This window comes from Aethalodelphis obliquidens, unplaced genomic scaffold, assembly GCF_003676395.1.
Source record: "Aethalodelphis obliquidens isolate GAN/ISIS:26980383/991018 unplaced genomic scaffold, ASM367639v1 scaffold6, whole genome shotgun sequence".
NCBI lineage: Eukaryota > Metazoa > Chordata > Mammalia > Artiodactyla > Delphinidae > Aethalodelphis > Aethalodelphis obliquidens.
In genome coordinates, this window is record NW_020837950.1 from 20,578,101 (window position 1) to 20,592,891 (window position 14,791).

Genomic DNA, 14,791 nt, shown 5'->3' on the forward strand with positions numbered 1-14,791 from the left:
AAAGAAAGAAAGAAAAAAAGAAAGAAAGAAAGAAAGAAAGAAAGAAAGAAAGAAAGAAAGAAAAAAAAGAAACTATAGACATGGTAAGAAATTAGGAATCAAACAGCCCAAATAAAAGACTGAATATTAGAAGGTATTTCACATCAATCTAGTAAAAATAATGTATAATCATTGCTGATTTAATACTTTAAAAAGCTAAGCAAAATTTATAGTGGAAGTCTATGTCTTACCGATTCATTCATTTTCTTCAGATACCAATATCTTCTTAAGGAAACTCTTCTCATCATAAACTAAAAAGATAAACTCTCAATTAAACATCAAAAAGAGACAATTATTATATTTCACGTATTATGCCTCTCCACCACATACACAAACATGCAAACCTGTGCTTGTGTCTGCAGAAATCATGCATCAGGAAACCAAGTCACCATGGATTCTAGTAGTGAATCTGACTCAGTTTGATTGCATGACCCTGAACCACATAAATTCTAATCCTTGGCTCTCCACTTCCTCTAAAATAAACGATTTAGTTTACAGGTTTTCTAATATTCTATAATTTAGCCTTAATACTCTATGTCTTAGGGTCCACGTAGTTGTCCATCTGATTTACAGAGTATTTTTATGTGGCCCTTGTTCCACTTTTGAGCTTTTTTTCACATCATTTCCTTCTCTCTTTGCATTCTCTCAGCCTTTGCTGCCTGTATAGCCTAAATCTAAATGCACTGATTTATCTGTAAGACCTTCTGGGCACTAATAAATTGTCACTTCCTCTTTCATACCTGGTCAATGGTTTTGTGTAGGCTGCAATGAAAGAATCCCAACACTTTTACCTGAGAATCAAGTCATATTTGAAGGAAATTAATATGGATAGCAGAAGATAGTTGATCTTATCAAGCCCTGGCTTCTCAAATCCTCACTTGAGGATGGGACTAATAAATCCCACCATGTTTCTAGTCAGCGTGTTCCTTTCCTACCTGCCACCTAAAATCCAAGAAGCTCTGTTATCTGTTTTCTTATTTATTTCTTCTTTTCCTTTAGAGAATCAAGTGCAACTCACTTTTCTACCATACTGCCTGGACCTGCATCTCCTTTATAGACAAAATATACCCCCATACTTTTCACTGAGCAAGTTTTACTCCTTCTAGTTTTAAATTATAATGAGCTCATTCCTTTTCAAGTAGACTAGTTCAGTTAAATGTTACCTTTTGTTTTCATGAATAGAGGTTAGCATGCGGAAACTTAAATAGAATTAAAGTACATTTCTCTGGAAAGAAATAGCCCAGAATTAAGCAGAAGAGAGGTATCAGGGTTGCCAACTCTTTAGCCCTGGGTTTTACATTTCTGGCTTCAAAGCAGCTGCTTCCAATCTCATCATAGTTCTGCGATCAGGAAAGGGGGAATTTGAAGTAGAGGGCAATTAACACATTGTAAGTTTATTTCTGCTCACATCGCTTAAACCAAAATATGGCCATACCGTGTTGCAAAAGAATATAGGATATGTTTTTCTAGCTGAGCAGCCATATGGACAGCTAGATCTCCGGGGTGGTGGGGGTGGTGGGATTTAAAACTAAATGAAAGAAGGTGTAATGGATATTTGTGCACAGTTTCTTTTTTTTTTCTGCCTCATATTGTTTCCCCTGGAAACTTCTCATTTTCACTCACTACAAAACATAGAAACACTCTCCACTTACTTCTAAACCAGTACTTTTTGCTAAAATCTCAAATACAATAACTTTTGTTTGATTGCAAATTTTTCTGTATAGGATATCTGGATTATGTTGGCAAAGGTGAGAGTCATTTTCATGCTTCATCTTTTCTAGCTTCTTAAATATTTGACATGAACTACACACTTTTACTTCTTAAATCACTTTTTTTCCTGAATTTATGTAACAATCTCTCCTTTTTCATGGATGGGAAGCTCTGTTACCTGTTCTCTATTTGTGTATTTGAACATTATGAACTTTAGATGGCAATCAATCTCTCAATCTTCTCCACAAATATCTTTGCATAAATAGTGATGTTAGCTGAGATGTAGCCTCAATATAAACAACTTATAATAAAGTAACTTGTAAGCATTGAGTAACCTTGTGTACATTATAGACTTCTTTACTTGAAAGTCGAAAATCCTAAAATCTAATTACTGCAGTTGATTATTCAAATGTCTAACTCAAGGGCCTCTTGAGATTATAAGATCCCAAGTGGAGGGAAGCACACATCACAAGCAGAGAATATTTTTTGAACTGGTTGTGGAGCTCAGTCAGTTCTTTTAGAGGCTAATAGCTCCCCTGCACCCCCCCCCCCGCCCCCGCCAACCCCAGCCATTCTAAACAAAGTAATCCTCCCCACTTCCTCCTTCACAATTGACTGGGCTACAGATGGTGATCTAAGTTGGAATGATCATCACTTGATACCCAGGTATTTGGAATAAAAATTGTGGAGGAGAGAGTCTAAGAGAGACAAGGGGAGATCGAAAGCTAGAGCACAAATGAACCAGTTCCACTGTGCAGTAAAGCAGAGAGAGACAGTTTGCAGAAAGAGAGAAGGAGCGCATGACAGGAGAAGCAGAGACAAAGAGGGAAATTAGCATATCCCGGTTCCCTCTCAGCCTTCTAGTTCCCTGTTCCAGTCTTCCCTTAGTCCTGGCTGGACATTGAGGACCCTGTGAAACATTTCTGACTTCTCTTTGGAAACTGACATCTTTATTTTGTTCAAGTTAATTTCTGCAACCTGCAAGTAGAGATCCATGTAAAAGTTCAAAATTCTGCATATAATATAGTAGCTACATATCTCTACAGATGAGCTAAACACAAAATAGATACTTAAATGGGAATTTGTGTGTGTTGTTCTGGGTTAGTTTCAGCACAAAAGGTGAAGAAACTTTTCAAACTTTTCTGAGAAATAAAAGTAACAAAAAATATGTGGTGATTTATAGCAGCTGGGTATGTTAGCATTGAAGGAAATTTAATGAATTTTTCAAAGAGTGGATATTTTGATGATATAATTGGAGATTAGTTACCTACTACAATAATTACAATGAGTCAATAACTACATTTCACAACACATTACATAGATTTGTTCAATTCTGAATAAGAAGGAATAGAGTGACCTTTTTCTTCCTTTTCTTTTGGCCACTTGTTTTGGGAACATAAAACATGGATTCTGCCTTTTCACTTTCTTGCATTATAAAATCACTTCACTTATGGTTTTATGCTAGTTTAGTCATTTAATTCTATTGATCACCTCAGTTTTCCCCATACACAATCATAATTATGCTGAAATAATTATTAGTTCTACTGATAATTATAAGGCACCTTTGGCATCAAAGTCATCAAGGAAATCAAATTAGGATGTGATAACAAACATTACTTTTCTTTCTTCTTACTATTGCTTTTCAACAATAAATCTTTGTTATCAGATAAATGGTAAAATATGCAAGCTAGAAAGAAATGGCAAGGAGGTGACAGCAGTAAACTCTGTGTGTATGTGTGTGTGTGTGTGTGTGTGTGTGTGTCAGAGAGAGAAAAAGAGAGATAAAGACAGACAGCAATTAGAACTAAGAAAGGATGCCAACCAAGAGGAAACATAAGAACATAAAGGCACATTGGAGAATATAGCCATTATATGACTACATTTATAAAGATTATGAAGGCTAGCAACTGGCCTTGCATGACAGAATATTCAAATAAATCTGTGCCACTGAGAATGTAAGCTTTCCAGAAACGAGTTTGGGATAAAGACATTTAGTTCATTTTAACTACACCATTTAGTTGAAACATTTGTATAATTTCAAATGATTAATTAAATCATTTATTTGAAGTTATTCATGTAGCTGGATTATAAAAATTGAAGTGTATATTGTTTAAAAGGTTTCACTGAACATGAATTCTTTGAAACAAAAAAAAGATCTTTTTTTCCCCATTTACTATGCAAAATAAAGTGTAAATCACATCTTATTTGCTCCTTGGAATTACAGTGACTTTACTGGTCATCAATTTTATCCTTTTATGCTGATATTGTACAGTCATAACTTCATCTTAGTGCAACCCTTGACCTATGGCACTGATTTAAATGTATATTCATGAGTGCCTATTGTAGTGATACAATACCAATGGGCATAATACTGTCATTAAACTACAAGTCTAGAAATTGGTATCTTGACTGAATAGTAATTTAGTCCAAATTTAAATATATAGAATTCAAGATTTAAGTATAACAGTGTCTTTCAACTGAAGGCAAAATGGTCAAAGCATGTTACCTAAGAATAACAAATGACATAATATAAATTACTTTGTACTGGCTAGCATGTTAAGCAAAGGGCAAGATGCCAACTACCTAACCTCTGGTGTAGCAGAATATGGTATACTTTCCATTGGGTGTGCTGATTGCATTTGCTTGAAAATTTAAAGGCACTCTGGAGACCATATTCCCACATATCACTCCCTTAAGTACACTGTGGTAGAGTAAAAGCATGGAAAATGAGAATCTTCCTTCTTAGATAAGAATGATGAATCTAGTGGGAAAAGTAGGGATGTTAAAAAGATGTGGGAAGTGATCTCACACCCTCAAAGCTCTTTATTCTTGCTACAAGGAGCTCTGGGGGAATACATTGGTGGAAGCTCCAAATCACCTTCCTGTTGTAAATCTATGGGAAAATGCCAGATGATTCTGTGGGCTACAAAAGAAACTTCTCTCTCTTAGTCTCATTTAAGAAAAAGTGTGGAATCTTATTCTCCATTTTCTGTAGCAGGTCATTGCTGTGGTTGTTACCTGAGGCTTCAGGAACATGGATGGTTTAATAAGAGAATCTGTCAACAGTATCTTTGACAGGCAATAATGATGATCTATTAGAAAAGAGAAATTGAAAATGTGAGGAGTAGAAAATATATAAACTTAATCCTTAGTCCTTAGAAAACAGGTGCTAAAAAATGTAGAACAAACAAGTCAAGATATCAGTTAGAGAACTGGAAAATAGAAGGAGGAGGGAAAAGAAGAGGAAGTATTTTTCAATGGTAACAATACAGCCTGTTAATTTTCTTCTCAAAATACCTCCAAAAAGCTATATATTGCCTACTAAATTTGTTGAACATGTAACCTATCAGATTTCACAGATGCATTCATATGGTCATTTTTATTTTTAAAAATAGATTGAAGAAGTCTGTATTTCAGAGTATTTGCTGGTATTTAACAGTAAGCTTGGATCAAAAATTAAAATAATCATAATAACTAGAAATGACTGAGAATGGAAAGAAGGAAAGTGAAAAAAGAAACTGGTTAAAGGGCTTCTAGGCAAGTTATAATAGAGTCACATACTCAAGGTCTTGGCCAACCGAGGCATAACAGATGATCTAGAAAGGAACAATAATGATTATTTCAACAATAGTCCACTAGCTTGTAATCCAAATTCTCTTTTATTTCATCCAGTTAAGTTTAAACTCTTCAAAAGTGGAAAAGATAGGACTAAATAATGGAATATGCTTTATTTTATTTTTATCTATTTTTTCATTCACAGATTCAATTAATATTGTTGACAACCTACCATGTACCAGTCATTCTAATGGATACTGAGATCAGGGTAGATAGAATAGGCAGAGTTCCTGCCGTTAGGAACTTATATTAAGCCCAATGAGAAAGACACTATTCTACTGATTACAAGTGTGATAACTGTTTAAAATGAGAAAAAAATAAAGATATAGTTTAATGTAAGAATTTCTGGTTGTATTCTGCAATTTTACAACTGCATCTTATAAACATCATCAATTGTTTACTATTGACCAATTTTCCAACATTTCTCCATTAGCATATTATAACATCTTTGCATCAGGTAAGGAGACCCTGCAATCTCCATTGTATAGACAAGGCCAGCAAGCCCAAGTTGCACAAGAGGCTTGCCTGAAATAATACAACAAGAGTCAGAGAACTACAGTCCATGGCACAAATCTAGCCTGTTCTCTACTTTTGCACAGCCCACAATCTAGGAATGTTTTTCTTTTTTCCATTTTTAAGTAGTTGAAACATATCGTTTGGAGAAGAATATTTTGTTATACATAAAAATATATGAAATTTAAATTTCAGTGTGCTAAATAAAGTTTTATTATAAAACAAATATCCTTCTTCATCTGCATATTTTCTATGGCTGTTTTCACTCTGCAGTGGCACGTCTGAGCAGTTGGAAGAGAAATCACATGGCCTGCACAGCCTAAAATATTGATAATCTAGTCCTTCACAGAAAATGTTTTTCCACACCAGGTAATAAAGGAAACAGTCCTTATAATTTTCATAATATTTGAGTTTTATTGACTATTTAGTATATGTGAGTCCCTACCATTTACTCTTTGCACATATTAAATTAAACAATAAACATATTTATGAGGAAGAGACTCCATTTTAGAAATGTAAAAGTGAAAGATGAGATTTTTTTTAAGGGCAGAGAGTAAGAGTTTTGAGGAGTGGTTTTAACCTGGTAAGATTGGCTCTAAAACTTAAGCTGTTTTCCACTATTCTATACTTATAGTAGGAATAGGCTGAGTCCTCATGATTTTCAAGATCCTTTCAAACTGGAAATTGTGATAATTCCTTAATCTGAATCCCAATCAATTTTATGTAAATGAGTCACACTTTTCTGACATCTGTTTAGTATTTTAGATGCTAATGGTCAACTCTGATAGTTTTCTTTGCTGCTCTACTGTTTGAAGCTAAAAGTTAGTACAGTATCATGAAACAGTCTGCTTTTTGGTTCACATATTTTTACACCTTGGTGATTTTCTACAATTTCTATGGCCATTCATTCTTCAAGGTCCATGGAACTGATCGTATTTAAAGATGTGTGGTAAACTCTTAATTTCTAATCAGGCCAGACATCCTGTTTATTTTTTTTATTCTTGGCAATCTATTAAAGAGTTTGGAACAATGTAGGAACTTAATCCACATTTCTACTGTGACCTGAGTGGCACTATTTAAGAAATGAATCTTCATATTCAAGACCTACACTCAAATAAAGGGTAAATAATTAAACACTACCAAGTTGGATTCATTGTGCTCCATAGTCTACACACAATATCAGAACAACTGTCAAGAAAATTAACTTCAAATGATCTCACTGACTTTTGCCCTGAATTTGTTTAGCGAAGGGAACAAGACAGACGATTCAGGGAGCTTACTTTCAAGTTTAATTGTACATTGCAAACCTTGGCTCAACACTGCCCTTGGGGAGCTTTCAATAATCTGGACCAAAACAACAAGAGAACTGTCATCGAATCCACATGCATACTAATGTAGCTACCCCAAAATCTTTTTTTTCTAACGTCTTTATTGAAGTATAGTTGCTTTACAATGTTGTGTTAGTTTCTGCTGTATAACAAAGTGAATCAGCTATATGTATACATATATCCCCATATCCCCTCCTTCTTGCGTCTCCCACCCACCCTCCCTATCCCACCCCTCTAGGTGGTCACAAAACACTGAGCTGATATCCCTGTGCTATGCAGCTGCTTCCCACTAGCTATCTAAGCTGGGATGAAGAGTAGCATTGACATATATACACTACCCAAAAATCTTTAATCCTGTGCCGAATAGTAAGAGACAGTAAACCAACAAAATTCAGTAAACCAACATGTTGAAGGTAAGCTTTATGTCAGTTTCTAAGCATTTCTTTCTGAATGAATAGAATCTAGATGAGCATAGAGTCTCTAGATGAGGACAGTATTGAGTCACTTCTTCAAAAGTCTCTTCCTTCAACTAATTCTTCATTACTCAGTGTCTTTTTCTGTCATTTTCAAAAATTATTAATTCCCTGTACTTGATTTTATTTCTAATATTATTTGGTCATGTATGTGTATATGTGTGTGTTTATGTATAAAGTCCATTCATCACTAAATTATAACTTGTTTAAAGGCAAGAGTCAAATATTTGTTTTTTTAGCTGTCTGACACTTATTTTAGCAGTATCAATTCTATAATTTTTGTATAACAATTTTGAAATAATGAAGTAAGAAAATAAATAATTTTTAAAAGCTGATTTCATCTTGAAATTTTAATAAAAAGCATAATATTGGGATATTTGTGATCTTCATGACAAAACTCAATATCAACATAATTACTGTCAATTTTAACTATAAACTATGTGCATTATCAATATACCATTACTTACCCTAGGAGGAGGCTGAACTATTTTATTTAATCCTCAGACTATTCTAGTAAAATAGGTTCTATTAAAATTTTTATTTTTAGGGAAACTGAAGCTTTCCAAGAAGTCAGAGGTAGGAAACCAGCAGTGCACCAAGACATGCCTGAATCAAGGTGCCAACTTCTTTACTTCAGGGTTCTACTGACTGTATAAACAAATAGAGAGAGAGTAGGGTAGAAAAAGAGATAATTATTTAACACTAAAAGCATACACAAGATATTAAAATTAAAAGGTAAAGGTAAAATTAAAGGTAATGAGGATAAATATGCATTGATCAGTGTATTTTTACTTTTTCTTATATTTTTAAGATGGCTGGATGAATAAGAAAGGAGCTATTTCTAGAAGCTTTCCTTGAAATCTAACTACAAATTGATAGAAAGTAAAGAAGAAATGGGAAGTGGTGAATGTAGATAAAAAAGGGAAGAAATTTCAGGCAATTATTTATTCCGTTAAGTTTCCTATGTGACCCTAGGGGTGGAAAAATGTTCTTCTTCACTTGTATGTTCTTTAGCTGGTCTAGTAATTAAATTGATATATTAACAGAGAAGTTATATTTCAGGTTGTAATGAATGTCGGTAAATATTGTAGCCCTATTCTGTAGCTACTTTTTTTCCTTTTTTTCCCCACGTGGTTATTTCCACAGTCACTGATGGCAGTAAGACCCAGGGGAGGAAACAGATATAATTAAAAGAAGGTACTGAAGCACACAGGAACTGAGGACTGACTCATCTCTCTCTTTTCATTGCCTCCTGGTGTTAATGCTTTCATTTAAAGTGTCAGAATTTGAGTACTTGTTATAATGATTGTACCAACATGTTAGTCATACCTTACAAATCATGTTTTTTTTTTAAACAGAGAAATACAACAAAATTTAAATGAATTGGTAGTAACAGTTAAGTGCCAAAAGTGTTCTACTTATTGGCCCTAACAGTGAAGTTTGTCTCCTATTAAGTAATTTTTAACATAGTATACATAATTTAGCAAAAGAGGGAATATTGGCATTGGTATTAGCATACTTGAATTTATTTTCTATTTTTATTTGAAATTGTATAAACATTTCTATACAAAACAAAATAATTTTTAAATGATGCAGAATAGGTTGAGCTCTTTTCTTCTGACAGTAAACAAAATCTGAATCAATATAAGGTTGTAAGACGTGAATCTTCAACATTTGGACCCAGAGGCAGCTGTGATTCCAAGTGACAAAGGTGATTGTAAGTACTAGCTGAGTTCCTCAGAACTCTAATTAGTTCATCAGATTGTTCAGTTTTTACTTCCTATTGTATTATGTAGTAGTAAGACACAATAGGTGATGCATGTCGAGGTGATTACAGCATGCCTCTGGTAAAATTGTAAGGCAGAAGTCAGAAGAAAAGTTTACTGTTTCTTACCAGAATTTCAGTAATGACTCCATAATTCACTGTCTACGGTACGTTCTTGCTGTCATTATAAAAATAACAACAAAATAGTCAATGGACTTATCCTGGTGTAATGCGTGACATGACTGACAAGAAATTACAAAGTTTGAATTGTTTATCTTGAGTTGTAATCTCAGTTCTTATTTAATAAAATTTCTTCCTGTGTCTACTATTGTTAAGAAGTACACACTAGGGGCTTCCCTGGTGGCACAGTGGTTGAGAGTCCGCCTGCCGATGCAGGGGACACGGGTTCGTGCCCCGATCCAGGAAGATCCCACATGCCTCAGAGCGGCTGGGCCCGTGAGCCATGGCCACTGAGCCTGCGCGTCCGGAGCCTGTGCTCCGCAACGGGAGAGGCCACAACAGTGAGAGGCCCGCGTACCAGAAAAAAAAAAAAAAAAAAAAGTACACGCTGCATAAAAAAAAAAAATTCTCAGAGATCAAGTTTTGTTATTGCCTTGGTCATTAAAAATACTTCTTTGCTTGCTCTTTTAGTTTGTAAAACCTGATGCTATAAGAAGAAAAAAAATGCCCAATACTATTACTGAATATAACCCCCATTTGACCAGATAAATTCCTGGATACACAGAAGAAAACCAAGACAAACTAAAGGTTAACAGAGTCTTCTTAAATTTTATTGCCAGATGAATAGGAAATAGAAGAAAAAAATAAAACAAGTAGATGGGATATAATACTATTCAAATAAAATTTCTATAAGGACATAGGAGAAAGAATATAATGATCTTACCTGAATCCTATCCAGGAAACTGGGTTTAGCTTCACTAATCCCAATACAAATTTTCACTTTATTTTCTAAATCATGCAATTTGCCTCTTCTGAAGGACAGATATTAACATTAGCACATTTCCTTTATAGCCTTAATAGTACATTTAATCTGCCTTCCTGACTTTACTTAATGGTTCTCAATAACTTTATTGAAGTTAAGAAAATGCAAAATAAACTAACTCTTTCTTCTATAATAAATTAACTATTTTAAAACATTTGGAGAGTCTGGAATGCTTTTACAAATTCTGCAGTAAAGAGATAGACTGACTTCAGCTCATAGCATCATCATAACATGAGAATTATTACTTGTCCATACAGGGAAGGCCAATGTTCATTACAATCACATTTCTAAAGTAAAAATATAGTTTTATTCTATGTTTCTGTTAAAATTAGACCTTAATTAGTATAATATCCTCATTTAATTATTATGATAGTGTAAATATTTATAAGTTACAGGACATTCTTTTGGATAATTAAAACATAATTTTATTGAAACAAACCATGAAAAATAATGTAACAATTTAGAGTTTTCCTAAACTTAGTCAAAATAATTGAAGTTGATGTAGGTGAGTAGAATTATCAAATCCATGAACCATATTGCTTATGTTCTCAGAACTCTGATTTTTGCACTATCATCTTTTCTTTTCCCTCATCACCAAAAATAATGTTTTCAATGTTCTTGCTCCTGGCTCCAAGTCTATCCCAAATGTCCAAGTTTGTCAGAAAAATGTTTGACAAAAAAATGTGCCTGTCAGTGACTCTACCACTAATCTGTCTTAATAGTCTGAGACGTAAATAATATTGAGAGAAAAGATTATGAGTTGCATTAAAAAGCAGACATAATATTTCTAACACCTTGTAGGTACACGTGAGATATGGGCAAAATTAAAAGGGTGATGATTTTGAACAATGTTTCTGAGATCCATAGTGACTCTCATCAGGAAAATAAATAAACAAAAATTCAAGTGAAGATTTTAATGACAGAATATGAGATAATTTTCCTGTGGAATTCAGTTGATTCTATATTGGGTAGGGGCAATTGTGCATTTCTTACAAAGAGACTATGTATTATAGAGCACCTTGATCCTCAGGGAAATTGGAAACCAAACAACTTTCCTGGGTCTATGGTCTTTTAGATGTGTCTGACTCCCATATTTGCTCTCATGGAAACCTGAAGATATTCTTGATTTGTGCTACTTTGGAGCTACACCACTGAAATCTAAGTCTAAACAAAAATGCTCTCTGTAGTTTCAGGTGAAAGAAAAAACATCCTTAGATATTAGAATGAGGCAGTGCTTTATTATGATAACTTGGAAGAAGCAGATTCTGTAACAAGTATAGGCAGTAAGTAAATTTGGTTGCTTAGTAAGAATGCCCAAAACAACCAATTTTCCTATTTTATTCATTTAATGAGCACATATAAGTGATTTAAGTTCCTGACTATCATCAGGAACACATATAAGTTCCTGACTATCATCAGGAACACAAGGAATAAAGCGATTCAGTAAAGTAGCCAAGGGCATTCATTCGATGAGTGGCAAAGCTGGGAAACCCAGACAATTCAACTTTAGAATGAGTCTGTAATTTATCACTATGCTATGCTGTCTCTATACTGAATAGATAAACATATTCAACAAATAATTTTTTCTAACTTTTATTTTCCTTATAAGTAAATCAAGGATAAAAACCCATGTCCTACTTATCTCTCTCAGTTAAAATAGTGCATGTAAATGCACTTCATAGAGCACATGCTATTGTTCATAGTAGCAATTAATCATAATGGTAAAGACATTCACTTCTCATAGTGAACCAGGTACATTGAAAAACATTACACATTGATTATTTCAATTACTAAAACAACCCTATGAGTTTGAAAGAATCTGTTATCACCCTGTTTATATATAATGAAATTTTGCTGTAATTACAATTAATGTTTATAATACATACTTGTACTTCTTCCAATATTAAACAGAAAGTAATATAGAGATTTTCAAGAATGGTCTTATTATATACTTGTGTGTCACCATTAGTTTTGCAATGTTGTAATTAAGTTGTTACTAATAATAATTAAATTTCTGAATTTCTCCAGTGATTTTCTGTTAACAGTATAAATTAGATCAGAAATTAGTTTATTTCTATAATAACCTCAAACTTTTTCATTTGCATTCTGATATGCTTTTTTGAATGGAAGAAAAATAATGGAGGAACAGCTAGATGCTGAAAATTGCATATGTTAATATATCACAACAGAGGAATTATTCTGTAGGATGTATGTTGATGGACAAATCATAGCTTGGAAGTATATAGACATCTTCCCTAACCCCTTATTTTAGATGCTGAAACCTATAGAGGCCATTGTACTGTTACTTCAGCCTTGTTTCTCTGGTATTTATGTGCCTAACAACTATCTGGTACTTTTATCAATTCTTAATAATCTTCAGTATATTTAATCAGATTAAATTTCAGACAGAACATAATCAGACACAAACTATAATAATAGCCAAAAACTTAGTATATCACAATGTTCTTTTATTTAAATATTTATAATTGTCAATTATAGATATTATAAATAATATAATTCATATTTTAGATATTTATAATTATAATTTTTAACCAACATTTTAGGGGCCAACTTTTTTTTTGTGCCATGATAGTTTCTGAGAAGGTGCTCATATTATCCATAGTCTAATTGGGAAGACAGGTTTGTATTTCATAGTGTGATAAGGACAAGAATAGAAGGACATCTATATAGAGTTAGCCCAGCAAAGGGATGATCATAGCATGCTTCCCTTAGACAATGATATTGGGAGGAATTTCAGTGAACAGTAATTTCATATACAGTTAAAACTACCATAATATTAATAGAAAAGAGATTTTATGGTTTGTTATATTTTTAGAATAAAAGTAATATTACGTAGTGCTTTCTGCTGTCCTTCTCAAAGGCCACAAAATCTTGGGATAATCTTGTAAAAGTGAAGAATTTCACCCCCCCCAAAATAGCACAAGAATACATTAATTTAAAATTGTGCATTCATTGCAGCACTATTCACAATAGCCAGGACATGGACCTAACCTATATGTCCATCAACAGACGAATGGATGAAGAAGATGTGGCACATATATACAATGAAATATTACTCAGCCATAAAAAGAAATGAAATTGAGTTATTTGTAGTGAGGTGGATGGACCTAGAGTCTGTCATACAGAGTGAAGGAAGTCAGAAAGAGAAAACAAATACCGTATGCTAACGCATATATATGGAGTCTAAAAAAAAAAGTACTGATGAACCTAGTTGCAGGGCAGAAATAAAGGGTAGATGTAGAGAATGGACTTGATGACGTGGGGTGGGAGGGCGAAGCTGGAGCAAAGTGAGAGTAGCATCGACACATATACACTGCTGAATGTAAAATAGTTGGCTTGTGGGAAGCAGCAGCATAGCACTGGCAGATCAGCTCGGTGCTTTGTGATGACCTAGAAGGGTGGGAGAAGGAGGATGGGAGGGAGGCTCAAGATGGGGACATGTGTATGCATATGGCTGATTTGTTTTGTTGTGCAACAGAAACTAACACGGTATTGTGAAACAATTATACTCCAATAAAGATCTATTAAAAAAATATTGTGCAGTCATGTTGAAGGGATTTATGGACAGGCTGATGATGCCTGCACAACATACTCTTCTCAGCTCTGAAGTTCTTGACATTTAAAGAAGTGTTATGGCAGGAGAGTAAATGAGATAGAAAACAGTAGGACCTTCTTGATCTTCATACCTCTTGATCTCTACTTCTCCCTTAAAGAACCAAAAAACAAAGACAAAAACACATACTCAGATTACTCTACTTTCTACCATAGTTCAGCTGCCTCTAAAGCTTATTTCCCAAAACTCAAATCAATTCATGCTGCTAAACTGCACAAAGACGTGTACTAGCTCCATAGTGTCCTCAGATTTAAGTCTGAACTTAAGAACCTGGTGTATGGAACTATTCGTAACCTGATTCTTAGCATTATTTTCTGCTCTTCCCACATATTCCCTTTTTGTGCATGTATGCTGATCATTCTGCCTATAATGTTCTGACTAGTTTTTTGCCCTATGACTTTACAAATTTTTAAAGGACATATCTCAAAGTTTTCATTTTACAACTTTTTGTGTTGTCTCACAATTGTTGCATGTTCCATTGTGGTTTTTCCCTTTCTTCATCTTTTTTTAAAATTTCGGTTTTGGAAATTTCTTAGCTTGGTCTTTTGGCAGCTCCTGATGTATCTTTATTCTTCTTACTGTGGTTTTGATTTCTAGCATTTCCTTTTTATTCTTTCTTAGAATTTCCATCTTTCTTCTTATAGTACCCATCTCTTTTGCACGTTGTTTACTTTTTCCATTAGAGAACTTAATATGTTAATTACAATTATT